Consider the following 19,741-nt stretch of genomic DNA (forward strand, 5'->3'; position numbering starts at 1 on the left):
CCCCACGTCCCCACGTCCACCCCCACTAACACCCCCTCCCCCACCTCCCCCAACACCCCCTCCCTCAACCTCCTCCCCCACCTCCCCCAACACCCCCTCCCTCAACCCCCTCCCCCACCTCCCCCAACACCCCCTCCCTCAACCCCCTCCCCCACCTCCCCCAACACCCCCTCCCTCAACCCCCTCCCCACCTCCCCAACACCCCCCCCCTCAACCCCCTCCCCCACCACCCACAACACCCCCTCCCTCAACCCCCTCCCCCACCACTCCCAACACCCCCTCCCTCAACCCCCTCCCCCACCACTCCCAACACCCCCTCCCTCAACCCCCTCCCCCACCTCCCCCAACACCCCCTCCCTCAACCTCCTCCCCCACGTCCCCACGTCCACCCCCACTAACACCCCCTCCCCCACCTCCCCCAACACCCCCTCCCTCAACCCCCTCCCCCACCACTCCCAACACCCACTCCCTCAACCCCCTCCCCCACCACCCACAACACCCACTCCCTCAACCCCCTCCCCCACCTCCCCCAACACCCACTCCCTCAACCCCCTCCCCCACCACTCCCAACACCCACTCCCTCAACCCCCTCCCCCACCACTCCCAACACCCACTCCCTCAACCCCCTCCCCCACCACCCACACGAAACACCCCCTCCCTCAACCTCCTCCCCACCTTCCCCCCAACACCCACACCCTCAACCCCCTCCCCCACCACTCCAAACACCCACTCCCCGTCAACCCCCCATCCCCCAGCCACTCCCAACACCCCACTCCCTCAACCCCCTCCCACCACCCACAACCTCCCCTCCAAAACACCCTCCCCTCCCCACCTCCCAACACCCACTCCCTCAGACCCCCTCGCCCCACCACTCCAACACCCACTCTCCATCAACCCCCTCCCCCACCACACTCCAACAACACCCACTCCCTCAAACCCCCTTCCCCCACCACTCCCAACACCCACTCCCTCAACCCCCTCCCCACCTCCCCCAACACCGGACTCCCTCAAACCCCTCCCCTCCCCCCACCACCCCCAACAACCCACTCCCTCAACCCCCTCCCCCACCACCCCAACACCCACTCCCTCAACCCCCTCCCCCACCACTCCCAACACCCACTCCCTCAACCCCCTCCCCCCACCACCCCCAACACCCACTCCCTCAACCCCCTCCCCCACCACTCCCCAACACCCCCTCCCTCAACCCCCTCCCCCACCACCCACAACACCCACTCCCTCAACCCCCTCCCCCACCACCCCCAACACCCACTCCCTCAACCCCCTCCCCCACCTCCCCAACACCCACTCCCTCAACCCCCTCCCCCACCTCCCCCAACACCCACTCCCTCAACCCCTCCCCCACCACCCCCAACACCCACTCCCTCAACCCCTCCCCCACCTCCCCCAACACCCACTCCCTCAACCCCCTCCCCCACCTCCCCCAACACCCACTCCCTCAACCCCTCCCCCACCACCCCAACACCCCCTCCCTCAACCCCCTCCCCCACCTCCCCCAACACCCACCCCCTCAACCCCCTCCCCCACCTCCCCCAACACCCACCCCCTCAACCCCCTCCCCCAACTCCCCCAACACCCCCTCCCTCAACCCCCTCCCCCACCTCCCCCAACACCCACTCCCTCAACCCCCTCCCCCACCTCCCCCAACACCCCTCCCTCAACCTCCCTCCCCCACCACCCCCAACACCCACCCCTCAACCCCCTCCCCCAACTCCCCCAACACCCACTCCCTCAACCCCCTCCCCCACCTCCCCCAACACCCCCTCCCTCAACTCCCTCCCCCAACTCCCCCAACACCCCCTCCCTCAACCCCCTCCCCCACCACCCCCAACACCCACTCCCTCAACCCCCTCCCCCACCACCCCAACACCCCCTCCCTCAACCCCCTCCCCCACCACCCCCAACACCCACTCCCTCAACCCCCTCCCCCACCTCCCACAACACCCACCCCCTCAACCCCCTCCCCCACCACCCACAACACCTACCCCCTCAACCCCCTCCCCCACCACCCACAACACCCCCTCCCTCAACCCCCCCTCCCCCACCTCCCACAACACCCCCTCCCTCCACCCCCTCCCCCACCTCCCACAACACCCCCTCCCTCAACCCCCTCCCCCGACCACTCCACAACACCCCCTCCCTCAACCCCCTCCCCGACCACCCCCAACACACCCCTCCTCAACCCCCTCCCCCACCTCCCCACACCCCCTCCCTCAACCCCCTCCCCCACCACCCACAACACCCACCCCCTCAACTCCCTCCCCCACGTCCCACGTCCACCCCCACTAACACCCCCTCCCCCCACCTCCCCCAACACCCCCCTCCCTCAACCCTCCTCCCCCACCTCCCCCAACACCCCCTCCCTCAACCTCCTCCCCCACCTCCCCCCAACACCCCCTCCCTCAACCCCCTCCCCCACCACCCACAACACCCCCTCCCTCAACCTCCTCCCCCACCTCCCCCAACACCCCCTCCCTCAACCCCCTCCCCCACCTCCCCCAACACCCCCTCCCTCAACCCCCTCCCCCACCACCCACAACACCCACCCCCTCAACTCCCTCCCCCACGTCCCCACGTCCACCCCCACTAACACCCCCTCCCCCACCTCCCCCAACACCCCCTCCCTCAACCTCCTCCCCCACCTCCCCACCTCGCCCTCCCCCACCACCCCCAAACCCCTCCCCCACCTCCCCACATCCACCCCCCCAGAACACCCCCTCCCTCAACCCCCTCCCCCACCACCCCCAACACACTCCCCACCTCCCCCAACACCCACTCCCTCAACCCCCTCCCCCACCACCCCCAACACCCCCACCCTCAACCCCCTCCCCCACCACCCCCAACACCCCCTCCCTCAACCCCCTCCCCCACCACCCCCAACACACTCCCCACCTCCCCCAACATCCCCTCACTCAACCCCCTCCCCCAACTCCCCACGTCCACCCCCCACAACACCCCCTCCCTCAACCCCCTCCCCCACCTCCCCATGTCCACCCCCCAGAACACCCCCTCCCTCAACCCCCTCCCCCACCTCCCCATGTCCACCCCCCAGAACACCCCCTCCCTCAACCCCCTCCCCCACCACCCCCAACACACTCCCCACCTCCCCCAACATCCCCTCCCTCAACCCCCTCCCCCAACTCCCTACGTCCACCCCCCACAACACCCCCTTCCTCAAACCCCTCCCCCAACTCCCCACGTCCACCCCCCACAACACCCCCTCCCTCAACCCCCTCCCCCAACTCCCCACAACCACCCCCCCACAACACCCCCTCCCTCAACCCCCTCCCCCAACTCCCCACGTCCACCCCCCAACAACACCCCCTCCCTCAACCCCCTCCCCCAACTCCCCACGTCCACCCCCCTCAACACCCCCTCCCTCAACCCCCTCCCCCAACTTCCCACGACCACCCCCCCAGAACACCCCCTCCCCCACGTCCCCACCACTGTCAACACCCCCTCCCCCACCACCCCCAACTCACCACCACCTCCCCCACCTCCCCACCCTCAACACCCCTCCCCCCACCCCACCCACTCCCTCAACCCCCTCCCCCACCACCCCCAACACCACTCCCCACCTCCCCCAACACCCCCTCCCTCAACCCCCTCCCCCACCACCCCCAACACACTCCCCACCTCCCCCAACACCCCCTCCCTCAACCCCCTCCCCCACCACCCCCAACACACTCCCCACCTCCCCCAACACCCCCTCCCTCAACCTCCTCCCCCACCTCGCCCTCCTCACCCAAACCCACCTCCCCCTCCTCACCCAAACCCACCTCCCCCTCCCCAACCAAACCAACCTCCCCCCTCCCCAACCAAACCCACCTCCGCTTCCCCCAACATCACCCCAACCCACTCCCCTACCTCCCCACCTCCCCCCACCCCAACATCCCCCTCCCCAACCAAACCCACCTCCCCCTCCCCAACCTCACCCTCCCCCCTCCCCAACCGCACCCACCTCCCCCTCTCCAACCTCACCCACCTACCCCTCTCCAACCTCCCCAACTCCACCTCCCCCAACCTCCTGACCTCCCCCTCCCCCTCCCCCAACCTCAACCTCACCCACCTCCCCCCTCCTCAACCTCACCCACCACCCACCTCCCCCTCCCCCACCTCCCCGTCCTCCCCAGGTCCCCCTCCCCAATCTCACCCACCTCACTCCTCCCCAACCTCACCTACCTCCTGCTCGACTCCCCACCCACCCACAGGGATCAGTCTATTCTCACCCTCTCCTGGACAGTCTCAGTGTCTTCCAGCTTCTGGGAACTTCAGCTCATCCAAAACACATCCTGACTCACGCCAGTCCCTACACCCCTACACCCTCCCTATCTCTGTAACCTCCTCCAGCCCCTACACCCCTCCCTATCTTTGTAACCTCCTCCAGCCCCTACACCCCTCCCTAGCTCTGTAACCTCCTCCAGCCCCTACACCCCTCCCTATCTCTGTAACCTCCTCCAGCCCCTACACCCCTCCCTATCTCTGTAACCTCCTCCAGCCCCTACACCCCTCCCTATCTTTGTAACCTCCTCCAGCCCCTACACCCCTCCCTATCTCTGTAACATCCTCCAGCCCTTACACCCCTCCCTATCTCTGTAACCTCCTCCAGCCCCTACACCCCTCTCTATCTCTGTAACCTCCTCCAGCCCCTACAACCCTCCGAGATCTCTGCGCTCATCCAATTCTGGCCTCTTGACCATCCCCCGATTCCCATCGCTCCACCATTGGCGGCCGTGCCTTCAGCTGCCTGGGGGGGACCCTGAGCTCTGGAATTCCCTCCCTAAACCTCTCCGCCTCTCTCTGCCTCTCTCTCCCTCTGGTCTGTCCATTCTCCTTTAAGACGCTCCTTAAAACCGACCCCTTTGACTGAGCCTTTGGTCGCCTGTCCCTGATATCTCCTCATGTGATTCGGGACGAAACCACTGATTGATGTCTGCTCCTGTGGAGCCCCCGGGACGTTTTACCACATCAAAGGTGCTATATCAATGCAGGTCGTTGTTGTTGATGCTTTCGTTTGCAAGTGAATTAAGCACCTTGGGGATGTTGAAGGTGCCAAATAAGTTGTTTTGGGGCAGTGGATCTGTCCTGTGTCTCTCGCAGCTCTCGAGACGGACAGGTTATGAGGGGTGAGGAAGGATTGAGGCTGGTCTTGTGCCAAGACAATTAGACAGGAACACGGCAAAGTATTTAAACCTGGAATAGTGGGAGCCAGGAAGGAACCAGGAAGTGCTGAAGGAGACAGGGTAACTGGAGACAGGGTAACTAGAAGGGGGTAAATGTTCACTAGCAGAACAATTTAGAGTGAGAAGGAGTCAGTCACAAAACGGATCAGATGGACAATTTATCAAATGGGGGGAAAAGGATGGAGCTGGAAGGGAAGAGGGACTTTAGCAGGAAAATGACAACCAAGAGGAATCGGGAACACACATGAGGGGGAAAGTGAGTTGCACAGAACGTTTGACAGACCCAAGGCCTCGTGATCGGGTTGTTAAAGAGACATCGGAGGTCGTTGCCTTTAGGGTTACCGATGCTAAACCCTTTGTAAATCCCTGATTAAGCCCCCAGCAGGATCACTGTGCCCTATTCCGGGATCCCCGCCCCCCCCCCCCCCCCCCCGCCCCCCGTACTTTAGGAAGGATATCGAGGACCTCGGAGAGGGAGCAGAGGGAGATTGACCCCGAATGGGACCAGGGTCGAGGGGCTTCAGTTCATGTGGAGAGGTTGGAGAAGCTGGGATTGTTCTCCTTAGAGCGGAGAAGGTTAAGGGGGAGATTGAATCGAGGCGCTCGGAATCAGGAAGGGGGTTCGGACAGAATAAATAAGGAGAAACTGTTTCCACTGGGCAGGAGAGTCGGTAACCAGAGGGGACACAAATTGAAGAGAATCGGGAAGGGAACCAGAGGGGGAGATGAGGAGAATTTGTTTTTATTTACACAGCGAGTTGTTGTGATCTGGAAGGCGCTGCCTGAAAGGGCGGTGGAAGCAGATTCAATAGGAACTTTCAAAAGGTGGGGGGGAATCGGATAAATACTGGAAGGGGAAACATTTGCTGGTCTATGCGGGGGGAAGAGATGGTGGGGGTGGGGAGTGGGACTAATTGGATAGATCTTTCAAAGAGCCAGCACAGGCAGGATGGGCCAAATGGCCTCCTTCAGTGCTGTGTGATTCTATGAGTCCTTCCCCAAGCAATATGTTGCTTGGTCTTGACCTGTTGATAGACCTGGTTATGGTAGAGTGATCCCTGGATATGATAGGATTAAACCTGGTTTTGGTGAGGTTAGATCTGGTTATGGTGGGTTTAAATCTGGTTATGGTGGGATTTAGCCTGGTTATGGTTGGAGTAGGTCCGGTTATGGTAGGGTTAGGCCTGGCTATGGTAAGGTTAGGCCTGGCTGTGGTAGGGTTGGGCCTGGCTATGGTAGGGTTGGGCCTGGCTATGGTAGGGTTAGGCCTGGCTATGGTAAGGTTAGGCCTGGCTATGGTAGGGTTAGGCCTGGCTGTGGTAGGGTTAGGCCTGGCTATGGTAAGGTTAGGCCTGGCTATGGTAGGGTTGGGCCTGGCTATGGTAAGGTTAGGCCTGGCTATGGTAAGGTTAGGCCTGGCTATGGTAAGGTTAGGCCTGGCTATGGTAGGGTTGGGCCTGGCTATGGTAGGGTTAGGCCTGGCTATGGTAAGGTTAGGCCTGGCTATGGTAGGGTTAGGCCTGGCTATGGTAGGGTTAGGCCTGGTTATGGTAGTTTGAGATCCGGTTATGAGCACTGAACCAGGTTGGGTAAATGAAGTCAGTGAGGGAGAGCAACTTGGGAATAGCGATCACATTATGGATTAAAGTACCACCTGGTAAAGGGGAGCAGGACTGGGGAGTATTGTGTGGGGTGGGGTGGGGGGTAAGTGGAGGGGGGGCAGATTGGGTGAGGCAGGTTTTGAGAAGATGGAAAATGGGCTGCGATGAGATAAGGCGGAAGGCAGAACGAGGGAGGGAAGAGGCAATTGGACCAGACGACTGTACAGCGAGAGTGTTTTCTCTAATGGGTTTCAAATGGGCTGCGTTGGACTGAGAATTAGTGGATTAATTGGGATGAAAATGTAGATCGAGTAAATTCGAAAACATGGTCAGTTTTACGCACGGGAGGCATGTTGACAACCCACAGTTCATCCCAATTCACAAGGCCCCGTTCTCAATGTAAAACCACCTGCATTTCTTACAGCACCCTCCACAAGCCCAGGGTGTCCCAAAGCGCTTCACAGCCAATGAGGGACTTACTATTTTGAAGCGCGATTCCGGTTGTCACGTTGGAAACGCAGCAACCGACTTGCGCACAGCAAGATCCCACAAACCGCAATGTGATAATCACCCAGATCATCTGTCCTTTTAGTGATGGTGGTTACGGGATGAATATTGGGCCCCAGGACACCGGGGAGAACTTTCCCCCTGCACACACTCATTCATCATCAGCTGCCGTGGGATTTATTAATCCACCCGAGAGGGCAGGTGGGAGCCTTAGTTTAATGTCCCATCCTGAAAGACGGCACCTCTGACAGTGCGGCGCTCCCTCAGTACTGACCCTCCGACAGTGCGGCACTACCTCAGTACTGACCCTCCGACAGTGCGGCGCTCCCTCAGTACTGACCCTCCGACAGTGCGGCGCTCCCTCAGTGCTGACCCTCCGACAGTGCGGTGCTCCCTCAGTACTGAACATCTGACAGTGCGGCGCTCCCTCAGCGCTGACCCTCTGACAGTGCGGCACTCCCTCAGTACTGACCCTCCAACAGTGTGGCGCTCCCTCAGCGCTGACCCTCCGACAGTGCGGCACTCCCTCAGTACTGACCCTCCGACAGTGCGGCGCTCCCTCAGCGCTGACCCTCCGACAGTGCAGCACTCGCTCAGTACTGACCCTCCGACAGTGCGGCGCTCCCTCAGTACTGACCCTCCGACAGTGCGGCGCTCCCTCAGTACTGACCCTCCGACAGTGCGGCACTCCCTCAGTACTGACCCTCTGACAGTGCGGCGCTCCCTCAGTACTGACCCTCCGACAGTGCGGCAATCCCTCAGTACTGACCCTCCGACAGTGCGGCGCTCCCTCAGTACTGACCCTCCGACAGTGCGGCGCTCCCTCAGTACTGACCCTCCGACAGTGCGGCACTCCCTCAGCACTGGCACTGGGCCTGGAACATGGGGCTGCTGCCTCTGGAGTGGGGGACTCAAACCCACAAACTTAAGTGGTGTCACATGGAATGTCCTGCACAGAAAAAGGCCATTCAGCCCCTCTGCTCCGTGCTGCTGTTTCTGCCCCAAACAAATCTCCTCCCACCTCCCTCTCCCTCTCCCCCCACCAACATATCCTTCTATTCCTCTCCCCCTCATGTGTTTATCCAGCTTCCCCCATTTCAATCCATCTCTGCGATTCACCTCGACCACTCCCTGTGGGAGCAAGTCCCACATTCTCCCTAGAGAGTGAAAGGTTGACAGTCAAGGACATTACTGAGAGTGTAGACTTAAGCCTTGAACAAAGCCAAATAAAGATAAAGAAGGAATATTTCCAGTCCACCCGCCCACATTCCAGCAGAGGTGACTGCCTGAGAGGAGTCTCCCCACCCAGGTTTCTGTCCAATCTGACTGAGGTCCTGCACGGACACAGAGGAGGAACGTGCGTTACCCTAGCGCCATGCACAGCCTCAGGCCATCCCAAAGCGGCCAGAGAGGCAGTGTCCGAGTGCAGCTCCTGTTGCTGCTTGGTCAAGTTGTTGTTGGCTCCACCCCGCAAGGAGAATCAACAAGGTGTATGACCTTGGATCTGGAGCCTGTTGGAAAATACAAACATAAAAATACTAAATACATCACAAAATACAATGGATGCCAAGGACGAGATGACTCCCCACTGACTGCCACCACCCCCCCCCCCCCACCCCCAGCATTCCCAGGATGTACCATAATTAGAGCGGTAGATCAGGAAACAGGAAGAAACAGAATCCCCCAGAGCCGGATGGATTCATCATCTGAAATTCCTGCTCAGTGAGAGCTGATTATATCGACTCCCAGTTTAACAACATCACCGCTTTTAACCTCCCTACGTTTCCAATTAAAGCCTCAGCCCTTTCCTTACCCCCTCCAGCCCCTACACCCCTCCCTATCTCTGTAACCTCCTCCAGCCCCTACACCCCTCCCTATCTCTGTAACCTCCTCCAGCCCCTACACCCCTCCCTATCTCTGTAACCTCCTCCAGCCCCTACACCCCTCCCTATCTCTGTAACCCCCTCCAGCCCCTACGCCCCTCCCTATCTGTGTAACCCCCTCCAGCCCCTACAACCCTCCCTATCTCTGTAACCTCCTCCAGCCCCTACACCCCTCCCTATCTCTGTAACCTCCTCCAGCCCCTACACCCCTCCCTATCTCTGTAACCCCCTCCAGCCCCTACGCCCCTCCCTATCTGTGTAACCCCCTCCAGCCCCTACAACCCTCCCTATCTCTGTAACCTCCTCCAGCCCCTACACCCCTCCCTATCTCTGTAACCTCCTCCAGCCCCTACACCCCTCCCTATCTCTGTAACCTCCTCCAGCCCCTACACCCCTCCCTATCTCTGTAACCTTCTCCAGCCCCTACACCCCTCCCTATCTCTGTAACCTCCTCCAGCCCCTACACCCCTCCCTATCTGTGTAACCCCCTCCAGCCCCTACACCCCTCCCTATCTGTGTAACCCCCTCCAGCCCCTACAACCCTCCCTATCTGTGTAACCTCCTCCAGCCCCTACACCCCTCCCTATCTGTGTAACCCCCTCCAGCCCCTACACCCCTCCCTATCTGTGTAACCTCCTCCAGCCCCTACACCCCTCCCTATCTGTGTAACCTCCTCCAGCCCCTACACCACTCCCTATCTCTGTAACCTCCTCCAACCCTACACCCCTCCCTATCTCTGTAACCTCCTCCAGCCCCTACACCCTTCCCTATCTCTGTAACCTCCTCCAGCCCCTACACCCCTCCCTATCTCTGAAACCTCCACCAGCCCCTACACCCCTCCCTATCTCTGTAACCTCCTCCTGCCCCTACACCCCTCCCTATCTCTGTAACCTCCTCCAGCCCCTACACCCCTCCCTATCTCTGTAACCTCCTCCAGCCCCTACACCCCTCCCTATCTCTGTAACCTCCTCTAGCCCCTACACCCTTCCTTATCTCTGTAACCACCTCCAGCCCCTACACCCCTCCCTATCTCTGTAACCTCCTCCAGTCCCTACACCCCTCTCTATCTCTGTAACCTCCTCCAACCCCTACACCCTCCCTATCTCTGTAACCTCCTCCAGCCCCTACACCCTACATATTTCTGTAACCTCCTCCAGCCCCTACATCCCTCCCTATCTCTGTGACCTCCTCTAGCCCCTACACCCCTCCCTATCTCTGTAACCTCCTCCAGCCCCTACAACCCTCCGAGATCTCTGTGCTCCTCCAATTCCGGCCTCTTGACCATCCCCCGATTCCCATCGCTCCACCATTGGCGGCCGGGCCTTCAGCTGCCTGGGGGGGGCTCTGAGCTCTGGAATTCCCTCCCTAAACCTCTCCGACTTCCTGCCTCTCTGTCTCTCTCTCTCTGTCTCACTTAGTCTCTCCCTCTCTCGCTCTCCTTTAAGAGGCTCTTTAGAACCGACCTCTTTAATCCAGCTTTTGGTCGCCGGTGCCTAATATCTTCCTTTTGTGGCTCGGGGTCAGATTTTGACTCTCCGGTGAAGCACCTCGGGGACTTTTCCCTGCTGTAACGGCGCATAAATGCAAGTTGTTGTGAAAATTGACTTCTCTTATCCCAACTGAAGCTTAGTTTCCCTCCTGCCATCCTGTGTCTGGCCTTTCAGCGCACTGACACTGACAGCTGCTTCTCTGTGACAGCCCTGGTCAAGATGGCCACCACCATGAGGCCTAAAAGCCTGGGCCTCCCATCCTGCTGTGCCCGTCTCGCTCTTGTAAAGCTTCCTCTGAAGAAACTGCGGCTCATGAGTGACCTTTGCAGCCTTCATGGTACTTCTGACCTTAAAAAGAAGCTAGACGAGACGAGAGATGAGAGTTGACAGTCCGCACACGTCCTGTTGTCTGTCCCCCTGACAGTGGCCTCTGAGCATCAACCCCGTGTATCTGACTGCCCGGTTGAGGGGTAAATATTAGGCCCCAGGACAACCAGGGAGCACCTCCACTACGGTCTGTCCCAATAGAGGCTGGGACGTCGTATCCTGGCAACCAGGAGGGCGCACGCTCTCCTCCGAAAGGGAGATTGCGGCACTCCCTCAGGATCGACGGCCTGCAGTATCGAGCCTCGGAGTGGGGGAGGGGGCGCAGGCCTCGTGCCCACGGCCTTCGGCCTCAGAAGCGATAGAGAGAGAGAGTGACCCTCCTGATATCAAAGGCGCGCAGGGGGAGACGGAGTGGGTGCTCCCTCTGGTCTAGCCGCGGGGCTGTGAGTTATATGGTCGTACACTTAGCAAACGTGCGGAATGAAGCATTTGGCCCTCTCACCTGGAGACGAGAGTACATCCTCTTTTTCAACATTAGGCCACTAACATAACCGTTCCCACACAGATATCAGCCGCCCCCCCCCACACCCCCCGGGCGTGTGTGACAATTTCCCGGCCTCCAGATTGATGTCATTCCTCAATGCTGAACTCACCCGGACGAAGTGGGGTTGGGTTAAAGTGTGCAGGGGGTGCTTTTCATCCCTTAATAAACTCCGAATGCGCTGGCTGATTAGCTCCAGATCCCAGGCCCAGCCTTCTCTACACTTGCCTCGAGCAATCCTTCAAATAATTGTCAGGGGCCCCAGAATGACAGCGTGGGAGTTTTCACAGAGCAACAGGGCCTAGTGAGAACAGGCTTCTGACATCGCAATGTCCAGGACAGCAACACAGAGTCTGACCGGGATGATGGAGCTTTACTCTGTATCTAACCCCGTGCTGTACCTGTCCTGGGAGTGTTTGATGGGGACAGTGTAGAGGGAACTTTACTCTGTATCTAACCCCGTGCTGTACCTGTCCTGGGAGTGTTTGATGGGGACAGTGTAGAGGGAACTTTACTCTGTATCTAACCCCGTGTTGTACCTGTCCTGGGAGTGTTTGATGGGGACAGTGTAGAGGGAACTTTACTCTGTATCTAACACCAATTCCATGTACTTTAATTTTTCACACTAACCTCTTATGTGGGACTTTACCAAAGGTTTTCTGAAAATCTAAATTTACCACATCTACTGGTTCTCCCTTGTCTATTCTGCTAATTATGTCCTCAAAAAACTCCAGTGGGCTTGTCAAACATGATTTTCCTTTCATAAATGGATATTGACTTTGTCTAATCCCATTGATATTTTCTAAGTGTCCTGTTATCACATCCTTTGTAATAGACTGTAGCATTTTCCCTACCACTGATGCTAGGCTAACTGGCTTATAATTCACTGTTTTCTCTCTCCCTCCTTTTTTAAATAGTGTGGTTACAGTTACCACCCTCCGATCTGCTGGGACTGTGCCAGAATTTACAGAATTTCGGAAGATGACAACCAACACATCCACTATTTTCACGGCCACCTCCTTTAGTACCCTGGGATGTGGATTATCGGGCATTGGGGATTTATCGGCTTTCAGTCCCATTAATTTCTCCAGCCCTCCTGTTTTAATATTACTAATTTCCTTCAATTCCTCCTGCTCACTAGACCCTTGGTTCCCTTTTACTTCTGGGAAGTTATTTGTGTCTTCCTCCATGAAGACAGAACTAAAGTAGCTGTTTAATTGCTCTGCCATTTCCTTGTTCTCTATTATAAATTCACCCCCTTTGGACTGTAAGGGACCTATATTTGCCTTCACTAATCTTTCTTTTTACATAATTATAGAAGCTTTTACAGCATTTTTATGTTCCTTGCAAGTTTACTCTCCTCATACTCCATTTATCCCCTCTTAATCAATCTCTTGGTCCACCTTTGCTGAATTCTAAGCAGCTCCCAATCCTCAGGCTTGCTACTTTTTCTAGGAAATTTATATGACTCCTCTTTGGATCTAATATAATCCATAATTTGCTTTGTTATCCATGGTTGGGCTGCTTTTCCTGTTCTGTTTTTGTGCCAGACAGGAATGTGTAAGTGTTGCAATTCACACATTCATTCCTGAAATATTAGTCATTGCCGATCCACCATCATATCCTTTAATAAAGTTCCCCAATTTATCTTTGCTCACTCACACCTCATCCCTTCGTAGTTTCCTTCATTTAGATTTAGGACGCGAGTTTCGGATTAGACTTTTCCAGCATTTCACAGGATGTGGGCATTGCTGCTGTGACTAGAATTTACATCCCGGCCCTAATTACACTTCAGACAGAGTTGGTGAGATGTCTTCAAACACAGCGCACAGGGAGCTTTACTCTGTATCTAGCCCCGTGCTGTACCTGTCCTGGGAATGTTTGATGGGGACAGTGTAGAGGGAGCTTTACTCTGTATCTAACCCTGTGCTGTACCTGTCCTGGGAGTGTTTGATGGGGACAGTGTAGAAGGAACTTTACTCTGTATCTAACCCCGTGCTGTACCTGTCCTGGGAGTGTTTGATGGGGACCGTGTAGAGGGAGATTTACTCTGTACCTAACCCCGTGCTGTACCTGTCCTGGGAGTGTTTGATGGGGACCGTGTAGAGGGAGCTTTACTCTGTATCTAACCCTGTGCTGTACCTGTCCTGGGAGTGTTTGATGGGGACAGTGTAGAAGGAACTTTACTCTGTACCTAACCCCGTGCTGTACCTGTCCTGGGAGTGTTTGATGGGGACCGTGTAGAGGGAGATTTACTCTGTACCTAACCCCGTGCTGTACCTGTCCTGGGAGCGTTTGATGGGGACAGTGTAGAGGGTGTTTTATCCTGTATCTAACCCTGTGCTGTACCTGTCCTGCCTGTTTGTATTATTTTGTCTCTCTCTCCACAGTATTAATATCCTGTATTTTTGTGGATGGGTATTTGGTTTGCTTGTGATCTTTGCTTGTGAGGAAAGATTATGTTTGTCATAACTTTCTCCTCAGAGGTAGATCCGCAAACACACCCAGACCTCCCTCTGAGCAACATCCTGCATTTACACAGCGCCTGTAGCATCAGTGAATTAAGAAAGTGCTTCACTGGACCTTTACCTGACAAAATTCAACCCCAGACCACATGAGATATTTGAGACAGGCGACCAAGATCTCTGCCGAAGCGGTTGGTTTTAAGGAGCATCTTAAAGGCGGAAAGAGAGAGGGAGAGGTTTAGGGAGGAAATCAAGAATATAAGAAGTAGGAGCAGGATTAGGCCATTCAGCCCATCGAGCCTGTTCCCCCATTCAGTACAATCATGGCTGACCTTGGGCTTCAACTTTCCCACCCGCTCCCCATACCCGTCGATTCAGAGAGATCTGTCTATCCCAGCCGTAAATATATTCAACAATGGAGCATCCACAACCCTCTGGGGTCGAGAATTCCAAAGATTCACCACCCTTTCTCCTCATCTCAGTCCTAAATGATCAGCCCCTTATCCTGAGACTGGACCCCCGTGTTTTAGATTCTCCGACCAGTGGAAACAATCTCTCAGCGCCCACCCTGTCAAACCCCTTCAGGATCTTGTAGGTTTCAATCAGATCATCTCTCATTCTTCTAAACTCCAGAGAATATAAATCCAATTTACTCAGCCCCTCGTCGTAGGACATCCCCCTCATCCCAGGGACCAATCTAGTGACCCTTCACTGTACCACCTCCAATACAAGGATATCCTTCCCTAAATGTGGAGACCAAAACCTCACACAGTATTCCAGATGTGGTCTCACCAACACCCTGTACAACTGGAGCAAGGCTTCTTCCTTCTTGTACCCCGGCCCCTGTAATAAAGGCCCACAAACCATTTACCTTCCTAACTGAATGGTCGGACATTCTTGCTGTCTCTTCCAGGTCTCCTTTTTATCCTCTTGTGAGGCACCTCACCACAGTTGTCAATATTAAAGGTGCTATCTGAATGCAGGCTGTCACTGAATTATTCACAGGAGTGGGCCCAGCGACAGGGGGATGGATGACGTGTTCATCCTGCAGCTAACCCTGACCCTCATGAACAAAACTCTCCTTCTGAGGAGGACCGAGAGGGTGGAGGGTGACTGGCAACGGTGGGGTCAGGGAGGTTGCTCCCTGGGCAACAATGGTACAACATGTTGACCCACCATTTTGTACCATGGTCAGGCTGAGATGTCAATCCCATACTGATAAGGCCTCAGGCTTGAGGCCTAGTATGCAAGGAAGGCAGATAGAAGATATAATAACAGAAATAATGAAGAGACAGAGAGAGTGCGAGAGAGAGAGAGGGACAGAGAGAGCACGAGATAGAGAGAGCGCGAGATAGAGACAGCAGGAGATAGAGAGATTGAGGGACAGAGAGAGCGAGGGACAGAGAAAGTAAGACAGAGAGAGCGAGGGACAGAGAGAGCAAGACAGAGAGAATGAGAGACAGAGAGAGCGCTAGGGACAGAGAGCGCCAGGGACAGGGACAGAGAGACAGACAGGGAGAGAGAGAGACAGAGAGGGACAGAGAGCGAGAGGGACAGAGAGAGAAAGGGACAGAGAGAGAGAGAAAGGTAGAGGGACAGCAAGAGAGAGAATCAGAGGACAGATAGAGAGAGAGAGACAGAGGGTCAGAGAGAGAGAGAGACAGAGGGGGAGAGAGAGACAGACAGAGGGACAGATAGAGAGAGACAAACAGAGGGACCGACAGGGAGAGAGAGAGAGACAAAGGCTCAGAGAGAGAGAGGGACAGATAGAGAGAGAGAATCAGAGGGACAGATAGAGAGAAACAAACAGAGGGACAGATAGAGAGCGACAAACAGAGGAACAGACAGGGAGAGAGAGAGAGACTGAGGGTCAGAGAGAGAGAGGGACAGATAGAAAGGGACAAACAGAGGGACAGATAGAGAGAAACAAACAGAGGGACAGATAGAGAGCGACAAACAGAGGGACAGACAGAGAGAGAGAGAGACAGAGGGTCAGAGGGAGAGAGAGGGACAGATAGAGAGGGACAAACAGAGGGACAGATAGAGAGAGAGAGACAGAGGGATAGAGAGAGACAGATGGACAGAGAGGGAGAGAGAGAGATAGATGGACAGGGAGAGAGAGAGACAGAGTCACACACTCAGCCTGAAGATAAATAGGGTACAGACTGTACTGAACCGGCCCACACTTACAAAACCCAAAACAGATGTGCACAGTTAGATGTGATTCCACGATTGAGCTGTACTCCCTGAAACAATACTGAGTGTGCTAATAACTACACTAACAACCAATCAGCTGAGATCATAACTTCGCTCATTTACACTTGCCAGAAGTGATGTTCATTCATGCACAGGGACCCATTCTCCGCAAACATTAGGAATATGTTAAAGCTTTGCACTTTTTTTCAATTACCCAGGAGCTTGGGGAGCCTATAATTCTGCACCACTTTCCCCATGGCAACACCTCAGCCAATCAGAGTCAACTTGCCAACCAGTCAGCGCCCTTTTCTCCTGTAGTATAAATTGTTGTGAGAGTTTGAAATTAGTGTTTGTTCTGAGGAGGGCAAGGTGAAAAGCTTTGATGACATGTCTTCCTTTTCAGCAACGGCCAAGGTAAAAATGGTGAAATGGGATGGGAATTAGGGTTGACGTACGTGGGGCTTTGTTCCCGAACACATCCCTACTCGAGGAATTTTGGAAACATCAATGATTGCTCCCCCGTCCTGCGCCCGGTGTCTCCCCTCCTGAAGCGCCCGCTCGATTGCCAACTCTTCCACAGTTCAGTCTCGGGACACAGGAGGTGATAAAGAGGCACGGACGTCTAGGCCTCTGCACTAGGCCTCAGCTCCTCCTGAAACCGTGATGCTTCGGCGACATTTTCAGGGGCAGTAAAAGCGAATCGGTCTCCTGTGTTCCCCTCTCGTGGGGTAGGATGGTTCGGTACGTGACCCGTCGGGCACGTGGCCTGCGCCACGCTCGGCGAAATGAGGCCACTTGCGTTTCTTTTAACACCTGAAGGACCCCTGCCCCACAACTCCTCCCCCCACCCGCCCCCCCCCCCCCCACTCCCCCCCCCACCCCAAGGTGCTTTCCAGCCAGTGAAGCACTTTCCAAGCGTTGCAAAGTTCAGGGGGACGTGGCAACCGAGTGGCGCACAGCAGGATCCCACAAACACTGCAGGCTGTTCAGAGGGGGTTCACTAGATTGATTCCAGAGATGCAGGGCTTTGTCTTATGAGGAGAGATTGAGCAGTTTAGGCCTATACTCGCTCGAGTTTAGAAGGTTGAGAGGAGATCTAATTGAGGTATAAGATGCTAAAGGGGATGGACAAAGTTGACGTGGAGCAGATGTTTCCCCTTGTGGGGCATTCTAGAATGAGAGGCCATAGTTTTAGGCTAAGGGGTGGTAGATTTAAATCTACCATTTATACAGTCGCTGGGTCCAAATCCTGGAACTCTCTCCCTAACAGCACGGTGGGTGTACCTACACCACAGGGACTGCAGTGGCTCAAGAAGGCAGCTCACCCCCACCTTCTCAAGGGGGCAATTAGGGACGGGTAATGAACGCCAGGCCCGGCCCAGTGACCCCCACGTCCTGTGAATGAATACATTGTTTAAAAGTTACAGAGTTTGATGTCACTGCAAACCGCACTTGAGGAAAATCCAAGCATCGACAACGGAAATTCTTCAATTCTCTGGAGATTCTTTTGAAGAATCATTTGGAATGTAATTTATTTCCCAGAGGCTGGTGTTGGATCCCTTCTCTAAACAGGAAGGATCATTTAGCTTTTACACTCACACTCACACACTCACACATTCACACACTCACACACACACTCTCACACACACACTCACACACTCACACTCACACACTCACACATTCACACACTCACACACTCACACACACTCACACTCACACACACATTCACACACACACACATTCACACACACACACACACACTCTCACACACACTCTCACTCACTCTCACACACACACACACACACACACACACTCACACCCATTTACACACACACACACTCTCACACACACTCTCACTCACTCTCACACACACACACACACACACACACTCACACACATTTACACACACACACACTCTCACACTCACTCACTCACTCTCGTATAAGCACTCAATCACTCACACACACACACTCTCTCTCACTCTCACACACACATACTCACTCACTCATACACTCTCACACACATACACACACACAAACCCACACACACAATCTCATAATCCCCCACTCTCGTGGTGGATTCAGTGATAGTAATACCATTGAACGTCAAGGGACGATGGTTGGATTCTCTCTTGTTAGAGATAGTCATTGCCTGACACTTGTGTGGTGTGAATGTTATTTGCCACTTGTCAGCCCCAAGCCTGGATATTGTCCAGATCTTGCTGCATTTGGACACGGACTGCTTCAGTATCTGAGGAGTTGTGAATGGTGCTGAACATTGTGTAATCATCAGCGAACCTCCCCACTTCTGACCGTATGATGGAAGGAAGTGTGACCCAGGAAGTACAGTGGGTAAAACCTGTGCTCCTACCTCATGGAGGCCATTCTGTCCATCATGCCTATGCTGGATCTTTGAAAGAGTTAGTCCCAATCACCATAAGACCATAAGACGTAGGAGCAGGAGTAGGCCATTCAGCTCATTGGGACTGCTCCGCCATTCAGTGAGATCATGGCTGATTTGATAATTCCCCTCCACTTTCCTGCCTTTTCCCTTGATTCCCTTACTGATTAAAAATCTGTCTATCTCAGTCTTGAATATCCTAAATAGCCCAGCCTCTTCAGCCCTCTGCGGTAAAGAATTCCACAGATTGACTACCCTCTGAGAGAAGAAATTCCTCCTCATCTCTGTCTTAAATAATGCCTCACTCTGAGATTATGCCCTCTGGTCCTAGACTTTCCCACAAGGAGAAACAACCTCTCAGCATCCACCCTGTCAAGCCCCCTAAGAATCTTATATGTTTCAATAAGGTCGCTTCTCATTCTTCTAAACTCCAATGAGTACAGGCCCAACCTACTCAACCTCTCCTCATTAGAAAATCCCTCCATACCCGGGGTCAACCTAGTGAACCTTCTCTGGACTGCCTCCAATGCCAGGATATCTTTCCTTAGATAAGGGAACCAAAACTGTTCACAGCATTCTAGGTGTGGTCTAACTAGTGCCTTGTATAGTTTTAGCAAGATTTCCCTATTTTTATACTCCATTCCCTTTGAAATAAAGGCCAACATTCCATTTGCCTTCCCTATTACCTGTTGAACTTGTGTGTTAGCTTTTTGTGATTCATGCACGAGGACCCCCAAATCCCTCTGTGCTGCAGCTTTCTACAGTCTTTCTCCATTTAAATAATATCCAGCTCCTCTATTCTCCCTGCCAAAGTGCATAACCTCACATTATATTCCATCTGTCACTTTTTGACCCCTCACTGAACCTGTCCATATCCCTCTGTAGACTCCTTGTGTCTATCTCACCACTTGCCTTCTCATCTATCTTTGTATCATCCGCAAACTTGCCGATAGTACATTCACTTCCCTCATCTGAGTCAGTAATATATATTGTAAATAATTGTGGTCCCAGCACTGATCCATGTGGCACCCCACTAGTTACAAGTTGCCACCCTGAAAATGCCCCCCCTTATCCCAACTCTCTGTCTTCTATTAGTTAGTCAATCCTCTACCCATGCTAATATACTACCC

General features: G+C 55.0%; 1 protein-coding gene across 6 annotated transcripts in view; it reads left to right on the top strand.

Moving 5' to 3' along the window:
- The window catches only part of pear1 (platelet endothelial aggregation receptor 1), a 190,533-nt gene that overhangs the window by 25,897 nt on the left and 144,895 nt on the right, over positions 1 to 19,741 (top strand). The window contains exon 1 of one of the 6 annotated variants that reach the window (XM_041181754.1): positions 16,907 to 16,952. The exons of the other annotated variants lie outside the window; for them this stretch is intronic. The gene's annotated coding sequence lies outside the window, so the exon portion shown is untranslated. Of the gene's footprint in view, positions 1 to 16,906; positions 16,953 to 19,741 lie in introns of those variants that run through there. 6 annotated transcript variants of the gene reach the window in all.

The sequence above is a fragment of the Carcharodon carcharias genome (assembly GCF_017639515.1).
Source record: "Carcharodon carcharias isolate sCarCar2 chromosome 36 unlocalized genomic scaffold, sCarCar2.pri SUPER_36_unloc_2, whole genome shotgun sequence".
In the NCBI taxonomy this organism is placed as follows: Eukaryota; Metazoa; Chordata; class Chondrichthyes; order Lamniformes; family Lamnidae; genus Carcharodon; species Carcharodon carcharias.